This window comes from Phalacrocorax aristotelis, chromosome 13 (assembly GCF_949628215.1).
Source record: "Phalacrocorax aristotelis chromosome 13, bGulAri2.1, whole genome shotgun sequence".
Classification (NCBI taxonomy): Eukaryota; Metazoa; Chordata; class Aves; order Suliformes; family Phalacrocoracidae; genus Phalacrocorax; species Phalacrocorax aristotelis.
Genome location: NC_134288.1, coordinates 5,791,005 through 5,813,245, shown reverse-complemented (window position 1 = coordinate 5,813,245; position 22,241 = coordinate 5,791,005). Strand labels below are relative to the sequence as shown.

Genomic DNA, 22,241 nt, shown 5'->3' with positions numbered 1-22,241 from the left:
TGGTTGAGAAAAACGTAATTCTTATTTTAGGAAGTTAATAATCTCAAGCAATCACAAACATAGTAAAGTCGACCTATGCTCAGTCTTGGGAGGGAAAAAGCATTAGCTACACAGTCAATCTGAAACGCCAGGACAACAAAGAATGACACCTCTTAGTCTAATAAAAATTCAGGAAATAGAACTAGTTTTTAAGGAAAGCTTGTTCTCCTAGCTTTTTTTATCAAGTTTGTAGAGAGGAAATCCTTGGAGTAAAATGTGTAAACCCAACTTTTGAACAGTCAGTATAAAGTTGCTTAGTAGTTATATTTTGAGTTTCAGAAGAGAGAATACAAAAGGTGAAGAAGATCAGTATGAATACGCAAGTGTTCAGAGATCATGAGACACAAAGTCTACAAATGAACGATCTAAGCTTGAATTTGCCTTTGCATTTTGATCCTGTCAGGATACACTGAATGTTTTTTTCAACCTTGTCTTAGTAACTAAGAAAGGGGAAAAAGCGTACTTTTTTTTTTTTTTTCTTTTTAAACACAAAGATTAGCATGTAAGTGGAAGTGAGGGGCACAGAGCCCAAAAAAATACCAAGACTTACTTTGTCTTGATGTTACTGAAAAGGAAAAGAAAAAACCACGGGTTGATGATGTAGGGATCACAGCCATTGCCTTCTCACGACTGCAAATATGAAAGAAATTAGAACATACAAGACAACTGAGTTCATCAAGTCATTTATAACAGCACAGGCAGAGCAAGGGAGAGTCTAATGTCCTCACAAAGAGAGGATAATTCAACAGAAATCTTACTGCCAAAGGCCATAACTGCAACCAAGCAGTTTAGCCTTGCACCAGGTCTTGATTCAGCCTCCAGGTTTGGCCTTTTGTCTCTGCCCACAGGCTCTGTGTACACAGTTGGCACATGTGGGGGTGCCTCATGTCCTTCTTCTAAAGGTAACAGAAAAGTACAGTGGAGCCTCCAGTTCTATTTTTTTTCTTTTTGATGGTGAAAGAAAAGCTGACTTTAAATTTGTTCCTTTTGTCTTCTTTTTCATATAGCTAGTTTGTGGCTCAATTATTACGACATTCTCCCTGCAGATAGTGATGCTTGCGGAATCTGGTAATACTTACCAAAATAAAAAAATGAAAGGATCCCATCTGCCAAGCAGAAAGTAATTAAGGATCTTGGAACACACAGAGGGCAATAAAGTTATTGAAGGAACAGTATTCATTAAGCAAGATAAAGCACAGCAGGGCATGTATTCCTGGCCCTAGCCACTGTGCCGTACACAACATCAGGTATACAAGGGCTAACACCGTAGTGCTACACGTAGGACAGAAGTATAGGGCTGCAAGCCGGGAGCCAGAGCAACAGAGCTCTAATGAGTGGAAAACCCAAACTGCAACATCTCACTGCTCTTCTAAATCAGCCCTTGTTTAAATTAAAGTTCAGCAGTCGGCTGAACAAATAATTCCCAACAACATTCTTCGCCTAAACTTGCTCCTCAACGTTATTATAGTACAGTATTTTGCACATATGATTTCTAGATTGGTTGAAGAATGTCCCTCAGTAAATATTTTTTGCTCTGTATTAGAGATCTGTTGAATTCTGACTGGCTGATACAATATTTCCTCCACTTCTGAACAGGTACCTCTACCAAACAGAGCAACAAAACAGAAATAAAATACTCTACTCCAAAGTCTTTGTTTACAAGTTCAGTTTCTCCAAGTATTCACACAGAAATTTCTTCAGTTGGTGTCTTCAGGCAAGCTGCAGTAACACAAACTCTCCAGAAACCCTAGGAAACATTTACTCTATAACAGGACAGTTAATTCTGGGGTATGCCATGTCCCACCCCAAAAGCTGCTGCATTTCGTTGCTGAATGAAAAAATCTCAGGTGCATGGTAAAGCCCTTCGGGATCATCTGTTTGCATCCAAGACTTTCTCTTAAACGTTGCTGCAGTGTTTAGTTTTCTTACGTTGCCACAACATAGGAAATGGTTATTATTCCCACTTTACAGAGACAAAGAAAATTGTCTTGTTCAAAGTCACACAGAAAGTATGTGGCAGGAATGGGAAGTGAAGCCAAGTCTCCCAGCCCTCGTCGTACCCTAATTCCTGACCTCCTTCATCATGACCTAAGAAATTCGGGGATTTTTTTCCCTTTGTTTCTTTTTCTTCCTGTCCTCAGAATGTATTTAGGTTTTATTTTAGACCTTTTCCGTTCAGCCCTTAAGGCTAGAAACATGATTTGAGCCACAAATACGCAAGGCCCAGGACCTGACGCTATCTGATAATTTCTCTCAGTTCTTGCCAACTGGATGCAACCCTGCGTTTGTATTCCATAACGATCGAAAATGCTTACACAACAGGTAATACACGCATAACCAAAAACCCTAGATTAAATTAAAACTAGTTAAACATTTGAATAGTCCCACCAAGGCCAATTCAAATATGCAGAGCACGCGATACTATCAGTGTTTCATTATATTCCACAATAACGTACTCTAATTTGTTATTTCTCAACTACATACACTTTAACAGACCATACACAGGAGCCACTAGGAACACATTTACGGATGTTGACTATTTTGCTGATATGATTAACTACTCGATATCAAGGCTTCATTTAGCTAGACACAAAAAATGTAGCTAGACACTGATCTTAATGGATACTTGCTCCAAAAGGGTGCAAGGCAGCTTCCAAAAACCTCCCATCCAAGCAGCCCTGTCACCAGGCAGCCCCACACCGGCTGCGTCACAGCTTTCCCAACCAGATCCAGCTGAAGCCCGGCGTATTCATGCCAACAGCCGCATCCTCGCAAAATGGCGACGGCACTGGGACCGCGGAGCTGGGCACGCTGACAAAATGCAGGCAGCTTGATTTACATTCATCTGCAGCCCGGTGTGGGGAAAGCCAGGGAGAAGAGGAGCCCACGGGTGCTGGGGCTGGACCTGGGACAAGACCCATGATGCCCAGGCAATGGGGGTGCAAAGCGCAGCCCCACGGACCCCATGTTAAGCTTGTGCTCAATGGTCAGGTGTCACAGTAGATGCGGAAGGAAAGCTTCACCCAATACAGTCTCACAAATGCATAGATCCTCACTGTCTGGCTCAGAGCCCTTTTGCTGCTGAAGCTAAAGGGAGAACGTGCCATTAGCATTTCTCAGTATGGCCCAAAATCTCAGTCGTGCGACAGAGGACCTGCTGCGCAGTTGCAGGGATTCCCATGGTCAAGACCTTATCTACCTGCTTTCCACGGCTGTCCTCTTCATCCAACCAACCTTAGCAAAACAATTTGCATTTAGTCCTTTTCTACAGGTGGAGATTCAGAGATCCTGCTTTTTCAGAGCTGCTTTTCCCCGTTCCCTTTGTTTCTAACACTTCTCCTGTCTCCTGAGTGCCTGTCACACTCCGTAGCCCCAAACTTTGCAAGGTGTTTCCTGAATTTATATTATTTTAACCTTTTAGTTTTTGTGCGCGCAAGGTGTACCTTGAACTCCTCGACTCCTTATGACGGCGCTGCCTTGGGTCAGGCCTTGGGCTGTCTCACCTGAGGGGGCAAGTGACGTTTTTCCACCTAAAAGTCAAGGATTTCCTGTTTGAAGGACCACTCTGAGTGCCACAACCAATGTAGATTACCACTCGGCAGGGAGATGGAAGTATAAGGAGAAGGAGGGATAAATCCAGTGTTTGGAAGAGTGGCACCTTTGTCTGAGTATATAAATAAAGCAGGAGTTTATCATAATTTATTTATAAAAACTATTTCTAATCTAATTCTTTGCATATTATCTAGGGGCAAGACAGATGAGACAAAAAAATGGTTGTTAATCAGGAATTGCCACATGGAGTGGTTTTGATTAATATGCAAAACATAGATTATAAATAGATTTATAAATAAATTATCGACTACGGCTGCTTCTTTATTTATCTATGGACTTGCAGAAAATTTGAAGGCTGAATTCTGATTAAATGAGAATCGCCACTGACGGTGGACTAGCTGGCTCAAAGGGACTGGTAAAGGAAAGTGAGAATATATTTGCATAGCACCTTTGATTCAGAAGAAGTCCCAAGTGCTCTTCAGAATTAATATTATATTTTAGGGGTCACTTCATCCATTACTGAAATACAGCCTCTGAGGAGGACGAAAGATAACTTTCTGCATCTATTTCACTTTTCATTGAAGATCTCAAAGCACTTTGCACACTAATTAAGCCTCCTATTGTATCCATGCAATCCACTCCTGCAGATTACTAAACCAACGCTAAAGTACCAGGGATAAAGCCAAGGAAAATTCATCAACGGTTCCTTGGTATAACTTCATTTCAATTCCAGATCATAAGGTTGAGGTCATCTGGTACCTCAAAAAGATGTCCTCACCTGAACTGTGATACAGATCCCAAATACCTATGATCAGACAACATACAAGTTAGACCTATTGCGTCCAAATACCACACCAGACCAAGCTTCTCATCTAAGAGCACTGTAGCATCCCATCATAGTCAAAACCTCAGCCCCAAAGTTTGCAGCTCTGACCTAAGAGCCTACATTGCTTTTCACTGATCCATTCCACCGTGAGACGCACACATCACTGGGAGAGTGAAGTTCGACATGACACTGGAGGCCAACTCTAAAGGCATGGCAGTCTGCGGGTGCAACAGCCTGCCCATTCCCATCTGTACCAAATGTCTTCACCTGGGCCAGACTTGCCCGTATCCATCCAACAGCAGGGCACAGGAGAGCCATATATCTGCTGAAAATGCCTGCGAGTCGATTCAGCCTCTTCCATTTACCTTGCCTTTTAAAAATAAGAAAGTCAAAGCATTTTTTTTCATATGGCAAAGCTGTCCTGCCAAGTCAGTTTTCACAGCTGAACACTTCCCAAGGTGCCAGTTCTGCAATTCAGGGCCTGGATGTGATCCCCCGAGCATGATGGATAGCTTTAAAATGAAGGCACTGCAAGAAGTACCAGCTGTGCAGGTGCACATTGGATCAGCATGGCTGAACCACCCCTCCTCCTCCCCTGCCTCCCTCCCCGGAGGGAGCAGGAGCTCATCCTGTGCAGGGAGAAAGCTTCGGCGGCAGGAGAGACGTGTGAGCCTGGCAGACCCGAGAGGGGCACAGCCACACACAGGTCAAACCTCATCCAAATGTCAGCCTGCTTTTACTATGTCTGGAATAACTTGCTGCTCCATGGCAAGTTTGGGTGACTCCTTTTCCATCCGCTTGCTTTGACCACCTAATATCGGACTTCTTCATTCTAACAACCAGTAGCTAAACGAAGAGGCAGACCAATGCAAAATGACCTTATTTTCTGCAAATAAACTAAGCCAACCTCCAAGCTCACCCCACTCACAAACGCTTCCTCCCAGTGGCCGTTCCAGGTTTCCAGATGTTCCTAGAAAGGGATTTCATTCTAAACCACTCTGTTAATTAACAGTTTCTCTTTTGAGTCCGGACTAACATCCTCGAACGCTCCTTGCACCGCAGCAATGGAGCACGCCCACAGTGCGTGGACCCGCAGGCGGCACGACCCAGCTTCGGCAACGGGCTCGCCCGCCGCACTTGTTAGTTGAGGACTGGAGGCCTGGGCTGAAATTCAGCCACGCCACGCAAAAGGGCACCAGCGTGGCTCCTTGCACATTGTGCAGATGCAACCTCAGAGTTCTTCAAAGGAGAAGATATGTGTCTACAGATTTTCTTGTCTTACAGAGCTTTTCGAGACAGCACAGGACATGTTCCAGGCATTCTGGGGAAGCTGATTCTATAAGTGAGATAGTTCAAACTTCATTTAGTAGAAACCATACGCCAATACGGTCCTATTTCCTCTCTCCACCCAGCAAATAACAACGTGGACAGTCTATTGACTAAACAAAGCAAATTTTACCACAGCAATAATAGACTGTCCGGAGAGAACATTACTGCTCACTGCCCAATTAGAAGAACGTTGAATGCACGGAAATGCCTTTTGAATAAACACTTGATAACCCTCAATAAAACTGTAAGAGAGAGTTACTGCAGACTTACAACCCAGGAAAGGAAAGCTCTTCACAGCGCAACCAAGAGCTTATTGCTTCTTACTTAATGCTGATAAATACAAGAACTTCACAGTCCCACAGCAACCTGGATTAAAGCGTTTTAGCAGGAAAATAAAAGAGGTACCTTATGATCTGCCCGCATTGAGACAGCAGAAAAGCACAAATTTGCCACAGTAATTGCGAGTTGCATGTGCTTGCTCCAGGCTGTGTGGCATTTGGCAAGGGGTGCATCCCTCCTTTGGAAAGGCAGCTCCACTGAGCAGCAGAGCACACATCGCTGACACGCTGCAGGTTCGTACCCTGGCCTGCTGCACAGTAACTGGTGGGCTTGGGCGCTGCGGTTGCAGAGGTGGGCTAGGGTGGGATTGCTGCCCTTTGGCTTCTGTACATCCCAGTTCGTCTACAGAAAGCACAGCTGTGATCCACATCTGCAGTGGTGGTGAGACCTCTCTTCCTGCTGCCCTACATGGAGAAAAGGAGCACTGTAAGGAGAGCCAGGTGACCAGCCTTACCGCCTCTATAGGATGATACTTAAGCAGCATTTGGGTTCTCTGAAGAAGTGTGATTGGCGAGGAGGAAGGAACGGGTTGGCTCTATTTACACAGATCCAGGTTTCCCATTAAGGCTGCCCAGGCACCTCGGCAGCAGCCCTTCCTGCAGGAACACAATGGGGATATTTACAACCCCAGGGAGGATATCGCCGCACGTTTGTTCTGCAAATGAACATCGACATAAAGGTCTTGCCCTTGCTGATGAGCATCGATGTGCCGTTTTCTGTGTTCACAGTTCTCGGTGATCGGGAAGTATTTACATGTTAATTTTGTTTTCCTCCCTAAGAAGCCTAGCAGGGAACAGCCCAGTGCTCAAAAAAAATAAACACCCAACAGAAATCATTACTAATGCCCTTATCATCTTTATGCACTTGAACGTGTGTCCTCCCTGGTGACCCTGTGGGCGGTGCCTTACCTCCTCGGGACCACGCAGGGTGCTGGGGAGCAGAGAGCCCCGCGAGCCCCGCCGCCGCGCAGCGCCGGACCGCCACCCGCGGCAGCGCCTCTGCGCTGCGCCCCCCCGCTTCTCCCTGAAAGGACCAGGGATCAGGCCCCGGCAGCGCCGGTCTCCGAGGCCCAGACACTCGTGTATAACAGAGCTTAACTGTCCTCTTCAGCTAACGGCAGCCTTTCCCAACGCACGGCTGATAATGGCTGATGTTTGTTTTATTTCAGCAGCGGCTGCTGCAGTCTTGTATTGAGCGAGCCGGTAAACTGTACTTTGGAGACCTTTCCTACTCAAGCTATTAATGCTACAGCAAGCAATCTTTGGGGTAATGGAGGAGGGCAATCAAAGAAAATTTCCCTCTAGGCTCCCACTACTATTTCCTGTCCAAAAAATAATATTAAATGGGAGCTGCAATGGTAGCAATTAAAGGGACAACGTGCTTCTTTATGTATTATTGGACCCCTCACACAAGTAAGGGGAGTTACCCACTTACCGCTGTTCCAACCGCTTTCGGAATGCAAAAACATGATAAATATTTCGGTAAGGCAAAAAGACTGCAAACCATTTAAAATGGCACTGCACTATCCCCGTAGGACAAAAGCCGTATTATTGCTCAAACGAGGGTGCATCAACACCTTCAAATCTTTCCTCACTTAAGCCTTAATCACTTCGCATATCAGGGGTGGAGTCCTAATGGTTTTCTATGTGGGGAAACTTAGGCAAAGATGAGGGAAAGAAAGAAGATTTCGTCAGGATGGCAGGGTGGGTTAGTGACATGCAGGGACAGAAGGAACTTCCCTGCATGAAGAGGGATGCAGATTTAGGAAGGTAATGGCAAAGAAGAGAAAAGAAGATGGGTCTAAACCAAAACATCGCTTAAGGAATAAAAAGCGACACTCAGTACTGAGGACACCGATGCTGGATTGTTCAAATTTCCTCGTGGGTTTTTTTTTTTTCATTATTCTTCTAAAAACAATGGGATGAACGTTGCTTGTCTCTTACATAAATGTTAGAGGTATGTTGATCCACGCTGGAGCTAGTAAACCTCCACCCCGTTAAGAATCTGTACTTGGAAAAGACTTCCAAAATATGGGCCTATGTTTGTGTAAAAAATGAGAATACTTACATGTAGCCACTTGCACATTCCTAGCAGGCTTCTGCAGTTGTTCACACTAATTTAGTAAGAAAGGAATATATAAATTAGATACCGAGCTGGAGTGTAATCACTCTGTGCATGCGATTACAGCAACACTATATCCTTTTACTCCATCTCCTGAATCAGTAAATGAAACACAGTAAAAGACTTATGAGTCTGTCTCTGATACCAGATAAATTGTCTGAGATTTGAAAACAGAAACTATCAAGACACAAAACTGACAGAAAAGCAAAGGCTGTGAGAGAAAGATCCTCTGATACTGACACTTAACCTGGAATTGGTTAAGAAGGAGGAATAAACACTATACAAGATACAACCCCCCTGTTTTCATAAACAGAAAGTCCAAACCCAAAATGCTTCTTATGCAATGCTTTCAATTAATAATGTAAAGTTTCTGCCACCAATTTTAGATCTTTCTCATGAATGCTGAATGTGGTTCAGATCTTTTCTTTCACTTCGTCAGATGCAATGAAATACATTTGTAATAATCCTGGCTATTGCTTTTTATTTTCTCCATGCAGAACGATATCCACATGTTTTGATTTTCTTTAATGCTCCATTTCTATTAATGCCAAATGATGTTTCAAAACGTAAAGGAAGTTTTGAAAATATACTGGTGGAACAACAAATTGGAAAATAAAGAGAGAGAGAAAAATTAAGTAATACCTGCACAACATTATTTAAGTCAAAGGGGAAATATTGGGAACATGGAGAGAGAAAGCTTTTAAACACTTACAGTAGTGGATTCTGCTGTTGTGCAGAATTGTCCTTACAAGAGCAGAAAAAAAAAAAGAGACCCAACATAATTTTGGCTATAAGAAATATAAACACTTTTCTTGCAACTTAAAAATTTCCAATTTAAAATGTTTAAAAAATTCAAAGCCAAAAAATTGTTAGGATCTGCATTTTTAAATTATTCCTGCAACAAAGTTTGTTTCGGTTTGACTGAAGCAGGAAAAGTTACGGCGGGAGCTGATTCAGCCCTGCACTGCACCTGTCTGTCACTTTGTTATGTATTTATTGACCTTTCTTGAATCTATCATGCTCTCTCAAACGACACCCTATTTCTACCACATTCCATTATTTATTCATCCTTGTTGCAAAAGACGCAACTTACGGTGAGCAAGCTTTCATTTTGCATCATCTTTAATGATAAAGACTTACCTTAAAAAAATTAACAGAAAACAAGTACAAGCTCTGCACTCAAGGCAATATTGTTCTCTACAGCCAAGGAAACAATAACCACTTGTGTGTTTTTTTCTTTTCCCCCCAGAAAAGTTGCATTAGATGCTGCTATATTTGGAAGTACAGAGATATTCGCTGTTACTGTCAGTCAATGAATACTGCAGCCACAGAGGGCAAGAATTTTTTAGTGTGGATATTGAGTAAATGTATTACTCAAACCAAGGGCTATCCATGCTTGCTGAAGCAGAAGGAAACATGCTCTGATAAGGCAGGGTCCTCCAGCACAGCTCCTGAGCCTGTGCATGATACCCTTGTGAAAAGTGTGCTGTATATGGGAAAGAGGCAGAAAACTCCAGTGCAACAAAATCATCCCTGAAAGGAAACTATTAAAAACAAAAAAAAAGGCAGAGTTTGAAGGTGGTCCTTCTGCCTTGGAGAAATGGAAGACAGACTCCCAGTAAAGTCCTGTCAGCCATCAGCGTCCTGCTGATGCGCGATGGCATCAGTTGTGCATCCTGCAAACCTACACTGAGGGAGCTGTTTTCACACATCCCATCAACTCACTAGGAAAAAAAGGCATAACACACAAATCCTCCTCTTACCAGCAAGATCATCCTGTGAATTTTGACTTTGTTGACTTAATGTCCAATTCATTGTCCTAAATTTTGATTTGTACAGATTTCCCAATGTGTCTGAGAAGACCAAACCAAGCTCTAGATTTTATAACTCAAATATTGCTCTTTTTGATGCTTCTTTATTGCTTATATTACCACATTCACAATGGCAAGACAGCTTGTTCAGCATTTCTATCAAAAAAATCAAGCATATTACAAAGCATCTCAAGGGATAAAGACAAAGTCTGGGGAACGCAGCCTCCAGATCTCTGCATGAAGTTACCAGAGTTGAGAGCGATCACAGAAATTGCCATAATGCTTTCTAAGAAGTAGATTAACATGCAGCATCTATTTTAGGAGTGCATATGTACCCCAGTGCTTACTGAACTCATATGTTTATACACCCCTCTGCAGGATGGATGATCTCGACTGCTCAGAGAGACAGAACAAGGGACAAAGCAACAACTAGTCTTGATTCGTAGGTTGGGCAGTGAGGGAGAGATTCGGTCTCATGTGCAAGGTCATTCAGGAAGTTCGTGGCAAAGCTGGGAGTCGACTTCCAATTCACAGGTCACAGTGCAAATGTCAATCGTAAATCTCTATTTTAGGGTCACATACAGATTTAATTTGATGAGCCAAATTCTGACAGTTTGTTCTTCGTTACTGTAGTTCCTGCTCAAGATTACTGGGTGCTACGACACTCAGGTAAAATAGCACAGCAGCAGTCATGCGTTGTTCAAAGGTCCCATCTCACAAGGACTATAAAAAATTCAGCCCCACTGATTCTAGGACTAGGAAAAAAAAAATACATCATTAGGAATCATTTTGAGCTGACACAGTGCGCGGAGGTGGCTTTTTCCCTTCGCAGCTTGTGTACAGCAGTTCAGCTCTTGCTGTTTTCCCTACCAGCTGCTCTACGAACACTACCCGTGTCAGCGGGAGTTACAAAAAAATGAATGAAGACTGATGATTAACGAAGAAAGAGGGTGAATATTAATCATGGAGTCAACATTTGATGGGAACATTGATGGAATAGTGGTCCCACTGGAAGTTGTTAGGAGTTGATTTTTATGCCCCAGGGCAGTAGTTTTAAACCAGGACTCATGATGGAAGAGAGGTTGCTTGTAATGTTTTAAACAGACCACTGTGGAAAACATACCTTCTCCCTCCCCTCTCCCTCCCCCAGCTCCGTCCTTTGTTGTGCTAAGTTGGGAGCGTAGCCCAGGTCTATTGTGCACCCTACACTCCCCCAAAACACCAAATACTAAAGATCAAACCTTTAAACAGGAGCAAAAAAAGGAACAGAACATCCACAGCCTTCCTTGTTTGAGTCGTCACCACCTGAGGCCACTCATGTTAAGTCAAGAAATGCTTGTGTTGCTAGTTCTGAGCAACTTTTCTGCTGTTCAGCACACCCATACTACACCAGGAGAAGGCGAGTCTGGGACAACACAGTTCCATAGCTAGGTAATTCAGGTTTGAACTTTGGCATGTTGCAACCCAATCCAAACCTTTCTGAAGGCAATAAGACTCACAGCTACATTAAAGAGCAGTGTAGTAAAGCCCTCCTAACCTTGGCTGGAATATCCTGTATCCTGCAAATTAACAAGTGTACTTGCAATCAATACTGTATACGAAGTGCACAGCTGATACTCTTTTTCTTTGGTGTTACACAAAATCATTCATTATACCAGAGCATTCATTTTTTTTGCGGAAAAAAACCTTGCAGATGCTGCCTTCAGGCAAGCTTCATCCACATGCTAGACCCAGCCACTAGAATCCTGAAAGTAACAGATGTAGGAAATACTGGAAAGGTACTGCAGCTTTACTGCACACATCAGTTTGACGTGGACAGTCATAGAAAGGACTTGGAAGTCACTCGAACACGGCTGCAGTCCGACACTGAAGTTGGTGAGTTGGATGCACACCAACAGCCAGCTCTTCCCACAGTCCCATCGCGCAAAGTGGGCGTTTGCATATATTTTAAAATTTCTACTGCAGTTGTTTCAAAGGGGTTTTACAGGGGGGAGGAGGGGAGGTGGCAAAGAAAGAAGGGTATATTTAGAGCTGATATCAATTCTGTAATTCTGTTGAGGTTAACAGACTTACGCTCTTTCTCAATGACAGATCTCTGGTTTTGCTATGCTGCTCCGTAATCTAAGCCCTACCAGTACTCCCAAAGGATGCAGAGTCGCAGCGCGTGGCCTCTTTCACGAACCTCACTCTACAAATTAATCCGTACCATGGCTCTTGCAGGAGGACATAACATCCCCACTTGGCCACACACCAGCAGTTGTGTATATATGCAAGGTTAATTTCTAAATAAAGGTCTGATTTTAAAAACCCAAAGAGATTTCATACTTGCAGAAAAAGTTTAGGCAGAAAAATGTAGAAGCATGAGGGGTGATGCAAGCATTTTTTCCTGCAGGTTTAGGCTGAGGTCTCTTGCCATTCAGCAATAATTTATTTCCCAAAAATGAAGTGTGACTGCTCATGGGATGCAGCTTGGCTATCCCTCCAATAATTTGTCCCACAATATGAAGGTAAAAAGCAAAACTGTTCCTTTAGTTTCAGATATAGTGAAGACTGAAGCAGGCCACAGAGCAACAAGTTACAAAGTGTCCCAAAGTCACAAAAAAGTCTCCCAGGTGCACTGATGCCATAAGAAGCTGAACAGCAGAAGTTGTTTAATCCTCAGTGCTGCATTTTATCCAGAACATTGGGTCTTCAACAGCCCAGAAACCTTCAGGTGCATTTTCATACTTAGTTAATGCTGTTCCACAGGCGGGTTATTTGCAGATATGCAGGTTATTTGCTTGGGAGCAGCCTGCCACTGTGAGTGGACGCTGCTCCTTTTTTTGCCTTCCAGTTCACAGACCATCACTGCCAAACGCACAGGATTCTCTGCTTGCTTTCACAGCTGCTGCTTGGAGAAAGCTAGCAGTTCATGAAGCAGCAGGCAGAGGGGATGGCTCAGGCAGACTTTATTCCAACACTTGCAAAACTAGGTGCTACCTCGCAAAGGGTACGATGCACTGCAGCTCCCCTAAATAAATAACTTTTTAATGCATCTGTCATCTCAGATCAGAGACAAGGTCAAGCTTGGAGAGAAATCAGCCTGCTCCATCCTTGACCCATCATTCATCACTGCATTTGTCCACAGACAAACAGCCCAGCTGGTTAACAGGGAAAATACCTTATCTGAGCTCTAAAAGGGTCCCATTTCTGCTATAGAGAACTTATTAATAAATACTCTCGGGAAAGCAGCAGGAGTTCTGATGGACAGCTTTGCAGGGTCATTTTTCAATAGAGAAGCCTAAAATCCTATATCTGTGCACCCAGTCTGCAGGCTGGAGGAGATGAGAGGTTAATTTTGCAGACAGCAAATGGTGACTGTTTGTACGTTATTAGAGATTCAGTGTTATGGGGATATATGAGCCTTGCCTTCACCTTTCCTCATGTGTCATGCTGCATGTCATGATAGTTGTGTTAACTCTGCCATGCTTCATGTGGCAGGTCCCCCTCAAATCACTGGGCAATAATTAACTTTGCCAACTCTTCATTCACAGGATTAGGCATCATTCTTAAAAGACACACCTCCTGAATTCATGCTAATTGACAAGAATTTCAGCTATCTTTACAGGAAAAGATTCCTACTTCCTAAGGAAAAAACTTTAAAAGGTGAAGCTTTGTCCCTAGGGCAAATAACTACATGCTTTAAGTCAGTCTTATAAATTGCTGGCATTTGTCTGAGGGTTTAGGATTTTGGGGGGCAAGGGGGGAAACAGGAATGACGGAAGAAAACAAAAAAGTAATTTTTTTAGTACTTGAAAGAAGTAACAGCTCCTGAACAAAGGAACAGCAACAATAAGAAGAAAAAAAGGAGGGAAAGCAACTCCCCATTCGATGCAGAGCACTATGGTGCTTTTGGCTCTTCGACTTAACACCCCTTAGGTAGAGAGACTCGGCTATAGGAAGAATTGCATCTGGCCCATTGAGGGAGAGACACATTGTTTTCTCTCTTATAGATTTTTGGGGGTTTTTCCCCGCTAAAAAAAAATCAAGTTAAAGGCAGAGCACCTCTTTTGCTCCCTTGAATGCAGATAGGCAGTGAAACCTTAGGAAGTGTTGGCCCACATGCTCACTGGTTAGGCAGCTGCAGCTACTCAATGATGGCTGCCGCGTGCTCGCTACCTTATTAAACCTTGTAATATTAGTACATGCAGGACATGGGACCCTTACAGATTTCGTACAGACCCGGGCTGACTTCTCAGTTTGAATCCTTAATCCTTTCTGCTGAGACGTCTACACCTGCAATGTTTGAGAACTGACCATTTTTAGTCCCTCAGACTACACTTAGGTTTATAGGCTCAGACACACAAGCAAGTTCCCACAGTCTAGAAAGGTTCCCAATCCCACCTCAGCCGTGGTAAATGTCCCTGTTTGAGCATTTAAACAACGGCAGTGCAAGAATTTTCCATTTAGTGCAGCTTTCCTTCATTGTAAGCTGAATTAAGTTATAATATTAACAGAAGTAGCTCTGGAGAGTGCTGCAGACACAACCCACCACTCACGGACCGAAGCACATCCAGCTGATGTCTGCATTAATGCTGTCTCTCAGGGGAAGGTACCATGCTAAAGCCATGTATGACAGCCAAAACAGAGGAAAGGTAAACGTTAAGATCACACACATCATGTTATCTCTGATCCTGATCCTGGCCATGACGGGAGCCTAGCACAACCCGATTGTCTTTTCAGTCCTTCTGCACCTTGCGATCAGCTGCTGTGTTTTGCCTGCACTGTACTGCCTTGTGCCAGTGGTGAGAGCTGGCTACAAAAGAATTAGTTCCTTAGCTCATCATACTCTTTTCCTAAAGATTTTACATTCATTTATGCATATCAGTTGTATTATCGCAGTATTCCAAGAGCCACAGTATTTTGAGAGACAGCATGACCACATCTTATGACTACTCAAGTGGTACAGGGAGGTTGTGCTTTCTGTTCTGCCTACTTAAGGGGAAAAAAAAAAGTCTTAGGCTTGTCACTGTCATGTAGTTAGCTAAATTATGGCTGAGATTTTCAGAGACATGCACAAGATCCAAAACTCCTTGTGGATGGTGTTGGCGGAGGTGCGTACGTGCGCCAGTCACCTTTGAAATCCAAGGCTATGCACAGAGTACTGCCTCAGTTTAAGGAATGAGTCTCTCTTGCCCTCCAGCATTTGTTACCCCAAATCTTTTAGCATTCCTCAGCTAAGATCACATCATCGCTCTCCCTGTGCCGACTCAGCGGCTCCATTAGTACTCGTTTGCTTGCTCTGAAATGCATTCCTCTGCTTTGTTTCTTTGGACCTAACATTTTTATTTTTTGCCTCTTTCCTCCCTCCACAGGGTGACAGCTATTTTATCACCTACAACAAGAAATGCTGAGCCTGTTGTGCAGGCAAAACATTTGCAAAGGGGCAGGGGGTACACAGAAAGCAGTAGGAAATTGATAAGGGCTGTAAAGTAGCTTTATAAAAATGCCGACAAGCCTGTTCAGGGCACAGAGCACCTGCACCTCTGCCCCCGGCAGCGCTTCCTTCAGATGCTCCTATTGTTTTCATTACTATTTGTGACTCGATCATTAATAAATTACTATTTTTTTCTCTGTTGGCTCCAGCCACCAAGGGAGCCAGCAGGTGCACCACTTTTACAATTAGCCCTTTGTAATGCATGGTTGGCAAGAAAAGTTGTCCACAAGCTGCAGAGTTTACCAACTGGACTTCTGCTTGATGGCCACAGCACTTGGAGCAATTAGAGGAGAATTTGCAGGAAAGCACCTTAATGCATCTGCTCAGGTAGCCAAAAATTTGACAGAGAGGCTAAATCCCAAACTTAGAGTCCTGCTTATGAAACTGGGTGATACAAGCAGAGAGAACATGCAGGGCCATGAGAGTAAGTTATGCCTTTTTAAAAGCAAAATTTCTATCATGTATTATGTTATTCTGCTTTGGCTGCCCTGCATTACATGTTTTAGATTAACTAGAAGCCTAACTGAGATGAGACTAAAAGAGTGATAAAACTGGGCTGATTTTGGTTTGAGAAGGGGCAGTACAGCAAGCAGAATCAGAAAGTTGCTTATCTCCATCTTTCAGTCAGTTCAGGTCTGCTCAGAGGCAGGGTTTTGACTTTCCACAGCAGTGACATTCTCTGCATTTGTACCAGTAAAATTATGGATATATTGAATTTCCTTTCTAATATGATAAGACTTTCTTAAATACCATCATAACTGCATTATCCTACAGAGGGATGCAGTGTTTGAAAAGTAGGTAAGGGACACAGGCTGTCGGTTGGATTTGGGTGGGTCAGGGGCCGTCAGCATCTGGAGCGGAGATGCTTTCATCTCCATTGGGTATTTTTCCCCCATAGAAATAAAATAAAATAAAACCACAAAAGAATATGTAGAGCGGGAAGCATAAATGATTTAGTAATGCCTAAGCAAGGTGTACAAAATGTGAAAAATTGAAGGAAGAGTAATTTACCACAGATTTCAAATCTGGCATAGAGTCAGTAAAGCAGGGAAGTTGCGTACCTGTCTGTCTCTGTGACAGTTTTCCTTCAGCCCTTATGAACCTGGGTGTTGCACACAGTTCTGGTGAAAAAGGATGTTGGCACCTCTGTTAGAGAAACCCAGCTGAAACACACCGGTTCTAGAAGAAAAGAAAATAAAAAAAAATTAAAGATGACATGTCATATTGAAAACCATCCAAATCGGAGCTTGCCTGGACCTGGCTTCATTGACTCTGCTGTCCTGACTGACAGCAGCTACTACAGGATGCTCTGGAGGCGGAGGAACGTGGCCTGCAGCAGGCAGATCTAAGTATAGTCTGCCCCTTCCACTGCTACAGATCAGGCTCAGATCTAGAGGCTGATTCAAGCTTTGATTCACGAGATTTAGAATCCTTTCCAAAGTTTCTTTCCATGAAAGGCAAAACTTAACATTACGTTAATCCCTTCCAAACAAACATCCAAGTTCCTTCTGTTTTGCTAATTTGAACTGGACAAGAAAACAACCTTCAGACAAATTTAAAAAAGCAAACCTGTTTTTTTCCCCATTTTACGTGATGGCAAAACTAGAAACCTTTCAGAAGAATGTCTCGAGGGATCTGCAAGTCACCATGGATTCATCTCAGCAGCTACCTGAGACAAAAAAAAAAAAAAAAGACCTCTCTGCAATCTGATTTGAAGCATAAGTCCAAATCTCTGGTGAGGATCCTAACCACTACATGATCGGATCATTCATTGCTACCCAACAAGCATTTGCTTCTAAAAAGAGCAGAATAACTAACAGGAGGGACTGCAGAGTCGTGTCAACAACTTTTGTAGCAAGTTTAATGGATGGAGACAACATAAGAACACTTTGGGAGAGGAATCCCATCTGTGCTTAATCAGCAAACCCATGTCACTCAGTTCACTTTTGGTGCAGCCTCTGGAACCTTCCTGAGAAAGAGCACACTGAGGTGAAAAATAAGCAAAACTTCACAAGAGCAGGAGACTTCCAAGAAAGAGAATTTAAGGCAAGGCCAGTTAGGAAAGCGTTTTAATAGGAAATGCAATGAACACTTGACTCGGACCCACAGAATGAGGAATTTCTAACACAGGGTCAAACGGATGCTTTCCGCATAGCTGAGACACACACACTCTGACAGCACTACATGGATCACGGTGTCGCAGAGGTACACTAAAAATAACCCAGATGAAGGACAAGGTTAACTTTATTTAACGAAATAGCCAAAACCACAACAGAAACAATGAGAAACAGGAGTAAATTTAAATCAGTCAACCCTCAGGTAACATTTAACCCCTAACAGGCTGGAGTTGTCTGTCGGGGTATTATCACTACACATTTATACACAGGAACGATGGTCCAAAGTGCACACACACGCTCACTCACAAAAGGAGCTCTCTCCCTTTCCTGGGTACCCACAAGGTGTAATCACTTGTCCGGGGGGGGGGGGGGGGGCGAGGGCTCCCTTAGGGATCTACCCAGAAGGACTCACCCAAAAGAAGGCGGGGGCACCCAGTCCGGGCCGCTCGCTCCGGCGCTGCCCCAGCCCGGGGGCAGGCGGCCGGACGCAGCCCCGCGGCTCCAGGCGGGTCTCCGTCGGCACCCGGGGTCGGATCGGAGCTGTGCCAGAAGCTGTTCTGAGCCCTGGTGCCCCACTGCTGCTGCGGACCCTCTCCGGGGGCCGGGGGGTGCTGCCTCTCCCCTCCCAGGGCGGGGTACATGCCTGTGCCTGGGGGCATGGCAGAACACAAAGGGCAAGAAAATGAGGCTCTAAAAGCCAGAGATCCCTGGGGCTGTGGGGGTGTGGGTACCTGGCACGCGTGCTCATGTCCGGCCTGTGATATTATCGCGATTCTCCTGTTCCCTGGAAGTTGCTGGAGCGTGTCCAGAGAAGGGCAGCGGGGCTGGGGCAGGGTCTGGAGCACAAGTGTGCTGGGGGGCGGCTGGGGGGGCTGGGGGGGTTTAGCCTGGAGAAGAGGGGGCTGAGGGGAGCCCTTCTCGCTCTCTGCAGCTGCCTGAGAGGGGCTGGAGTGAGGGGGGGGCTGGTCTCTGCTCCCAGGTCACCAGTGACAGGACGAGAGGGAACGGCCTCAAGCTGTGTCAGGGGAGGTTTAGGTTGGAGATGAGGGGAAATGTCTTCCCTGCCAGAGCGGTCAGGCCCTGGCACAGGCTGCCCAGAGAGGTGGGGGAGTCACCATCCCCGGAGGTATTTAAAAGACATGTAGACATGGCACTTCAGGGCATGGTTTAGGAGGCCTGGGGGTGTTGGGTTGATGGTTGGACTTGATGATCCTAGAGGTCTTTTCCAACCTTAATGATTCTATGATTCTATAACTCCAGGACAAATCACTAATGAAAGACCTATCTTCTTCCTGCAGATTTTGTTCTGGGGTCCATAGCACCAAGCTGGCAGGCCACCACCTGTACTAAGTCTTTCCTGCACACAGCTAGGCTCCCTCCACCAGAAAGGTAACAGCCTGAAATGGTTTGCAAAATCCTTTACCTTAATACATTACTTATTTATAATAACATAGGACCTCATTCAAAACAAAACATGAAAGCTCAAAGCAAACTCTCCTGGCCAGATTTTTGTTCTACATGCTCTAAAAGAAAAAAAAATACTCCAAAAGCACTTTTTGAAAGCAGGGAGAGGAAAATCACAGAGTAGATAGATATGATTAAATAGGTTACATAAATAAGGGGCACAACTGTAAAAAAAAATTAACTGGAAACTTTGAAACTGAAGTGTAAGAGAATAGTAGGATGAAAAGATGGAGTACAGTTAACATCAGAGCACAGTTTAATCTCAGCTTCAAAATCAGTTCTTAATTTAGCCAAAATAGGTCATGTAGCCCTGATTGTGGGATATTTGATATCTACATGGGTTTGTTGAAGAACGCAATTCAAAAGACTAAGAAGAAAACACATTTCCCCGTTGCACTTCAGATACACTGTTTTCCCCATGTAGAAAACACTGATGTTTTCCTTTCTTTCCTCTTCACTTTCAGAATTAACAAGGCTTCCTTTGTGTGTTTGCTTTGCCTTGCTGTGAGCATTAGCCTAACCCCAGAAATGCCTGGTTTGTTAAAGGTGACGCACCAGATGCAGGGGTGCGTCTCCTCTCTCTACCCCCTGCCCCAGCACAGCAGCGCGGAGCTCACTAGTGGCAGCAACTATAATATGTCTTGTTGAGGCCACATATTGTTAAGCCATTAGATTTTCTCCTGCAGCCAACACACAGAGCCCCTTAGCTCCTTCCTTTTACTTGACCTGAACTATAGGTTCTGCTAGCAGTAAACTCAATCACTGTCCTTTCCAAGTCTGCTATTAAACCTTGGCTCTAACCAGCCAAGAAATTAATCTCTGGTGCCCGACCTCTCTCAGCCCCAGCATGCTCTATAGCAGCTATACACAACCTTTGATCTCCATCTGCATGGCTTCATCCATAAACAGAAGTACCTTGTGGAGTCCAGTGAACCCACCCGGTCACTCACTAACATCACCTGGTAAAAAAAAAAAAAAACCAAGCATGAAGCCTTTCAGCTTGGAATTTTAATGTTCTGCTGCCAAATAATACCCTCGGATTTAAAAAAGCCAAATTAATCCAGAACCTCATGTCTCCCATCTGCATTTTCTAGGATCCACATATATATGCACATTGTAATGGGTGAAAAACATTGCTTTCCTCAGTTGCCAGATCCTGTTATTGAGTGAGGCAACGCCACACATCCCTCTTCTCTGCATATCTGGAATGCATGTCACTCAGGCAGTATTGCTTGTTCCTGGAGAGGGACTAAATCATTACACGTTTGTTAATCCATCATTCATCCTGACAGTCGCTGGTGCATGTTGACAGCTATGGGCAGAGGACAGCCACCAAACCCAGGCAAGCTTTACATTCAAATTCTATCTAAAGTACCAGCAATTCAGGCAGGTTAGGTCTGTCTCCATTAATTTTATTTTACTGATAGTTATAAGGATTGCTGCAATATAAATGGCACTCTAGAGTGCCAAGAAGGGAATGAGACCTCACTGCACCAAGCACAGTACCAACCAGATCAGAAGAGCATCCATCGTGAAAGAGATGCCTGTATAAATAAGTGGGGCACAAACGAAGTATTTTTCCCAATTTTACAGGTGAGGAATCAAGGCTGAAAACAATAAATCCATTTTCTAGAGGGCATGCAGGATATTTAGAGGACAAATAAGAACTGAGCCTCAAATCTTAATCTACTGCCCAATCCCTTTTCTGTCTGGGCAGCCAACGAAGTTCAAGAGAAACCGACCTCTCTGCCCTGCCATATGGGAGAGCAAAACTGGCTACGTCCCTCTGAAAAACCCTACATTCACGTGGGCAGAAATTCACCTGTGATGTGCGCTGGACTTGAACACAAATGCAGGCTGGTTTAGCATAGCTAATCCGTCACGTTGGGATTGAAACAAGCTAATATTTTTTTCTAAATGCAAACAATAGAAGATCTCCTCTGTTTTATAATGCTGACTTTTCTTCTCCATATAAGCTGTTCAGCAGTTCACCAGTTGGCTACTTTGCAATTTTAATAATAATCAGTTTATCTTTTATAATTTTTCAGAAATTCTCTAGAGACGTTTCCCCTCTCACTAGGCGTGAACACACAAACACTTGACTTGGCATTTGCCATGAATAAGGAGACAAAAGCCCCCACTATGGGGGGGAAGAAAAAGTGTCGGGAACCCTGTAAAACACATCTCCTTGGAGAGTCCCAACCCCATCTGCTTCTCTCCCCCCCAGATTTTCTGTCTCCTCAGTTGTGCTGGAGGCTGAATCAACTGCATATATGGTTGTGCTCTGACCCAGAGGGTGCAGGGGTACAGCAGCAGAAACAATAACCAAATCTTCCTTTTTTTCAAGTCCAATATCAGTTGTGCATACAAGGCGAAACTAACAATCCTCCTTCTCTCTTTATACTGAAATATACCAGACGGCGAACTCACTGCCTTCTCTCAGCACGCCGTCACTGCCCAGCAGAGGCTCTCGCAGTGGGCCTGCAGGGCTCCAGCGAAGACTCCACTGCAGAAAGGGGCTCCCAACCCCAAGGGCAGTTGCAGGCCCAGAAGGGCAAACACATACGAGATCATCAGCAATGCTACTTGGGCAGTGCTGCTATCGAGCCTTTTCAAGAGCAGCCCTCAGCCAGTTCGTTTTAGAGGTCTTTGTTCAACCGGTCTCCCTTCTTGCAGACGCACGGTCCTTTCCATCATAGAACTGCTGTCCACAACTATTCCTGCTCAATAAGCTTTGTCACAGACTTGAGACTATTTTTGGAAGCTTTAAAAATATCTAAGGGGCACCTTTGTTTTTTACTCAGACACAGCATCTTTTTATGTTTAATAGAGAGATTTAAAAAAAATTATTTCTGCTTAGCATCAACATGCCTTTCTGTTAAAAATAAACCAGCTGAGCTAGCGAGAAGACTTGGGCAGGAGGAAATTCTATTTATAGAATCTTTTACAACAGTTATCACAAGATGATAAGGATCACTATGAACCACAGACTCCACTGAGGGGTAGCGTGGCGATGAACCAGTCGCAGAAGGCGGCAACACAGCAGCACAGAAGGGACAAACAGCTTCTAGGGTCATGCACGGATGGGGACACCAACAGGTCTCCTGCGATATGGGGAAGGACACCCTGAAGGAACATGCTCAGGAGCACTGCATGCTCTTCAAAGA

At 44.2% G+C, this 22,241-nt stretch overlaps 1 long non-coding RNA gene across 2 annotated transcripts in view; it reads right to left on the bottom strand.

Annotated features, from left to right (window-relative positions):
* Positions 1–22,241, bottom strand: part of LOC142064048 (uncharacterized) — a 294,357-nt gene that overhangs the window by 248,258 nt on the left and 23,858 nt on the right. For both annotated transcript variants that reach the window (XR_012662963.1, XR_012662964.1), the window contains exon 2: positions 16,555–16,672. This is a non-coding gene — a long non-coding RNA (uncharacterized LOC142064048). The remainder of the gene's footprint in view (positions 1–16,554; positions 16,673–22,241) is intronic.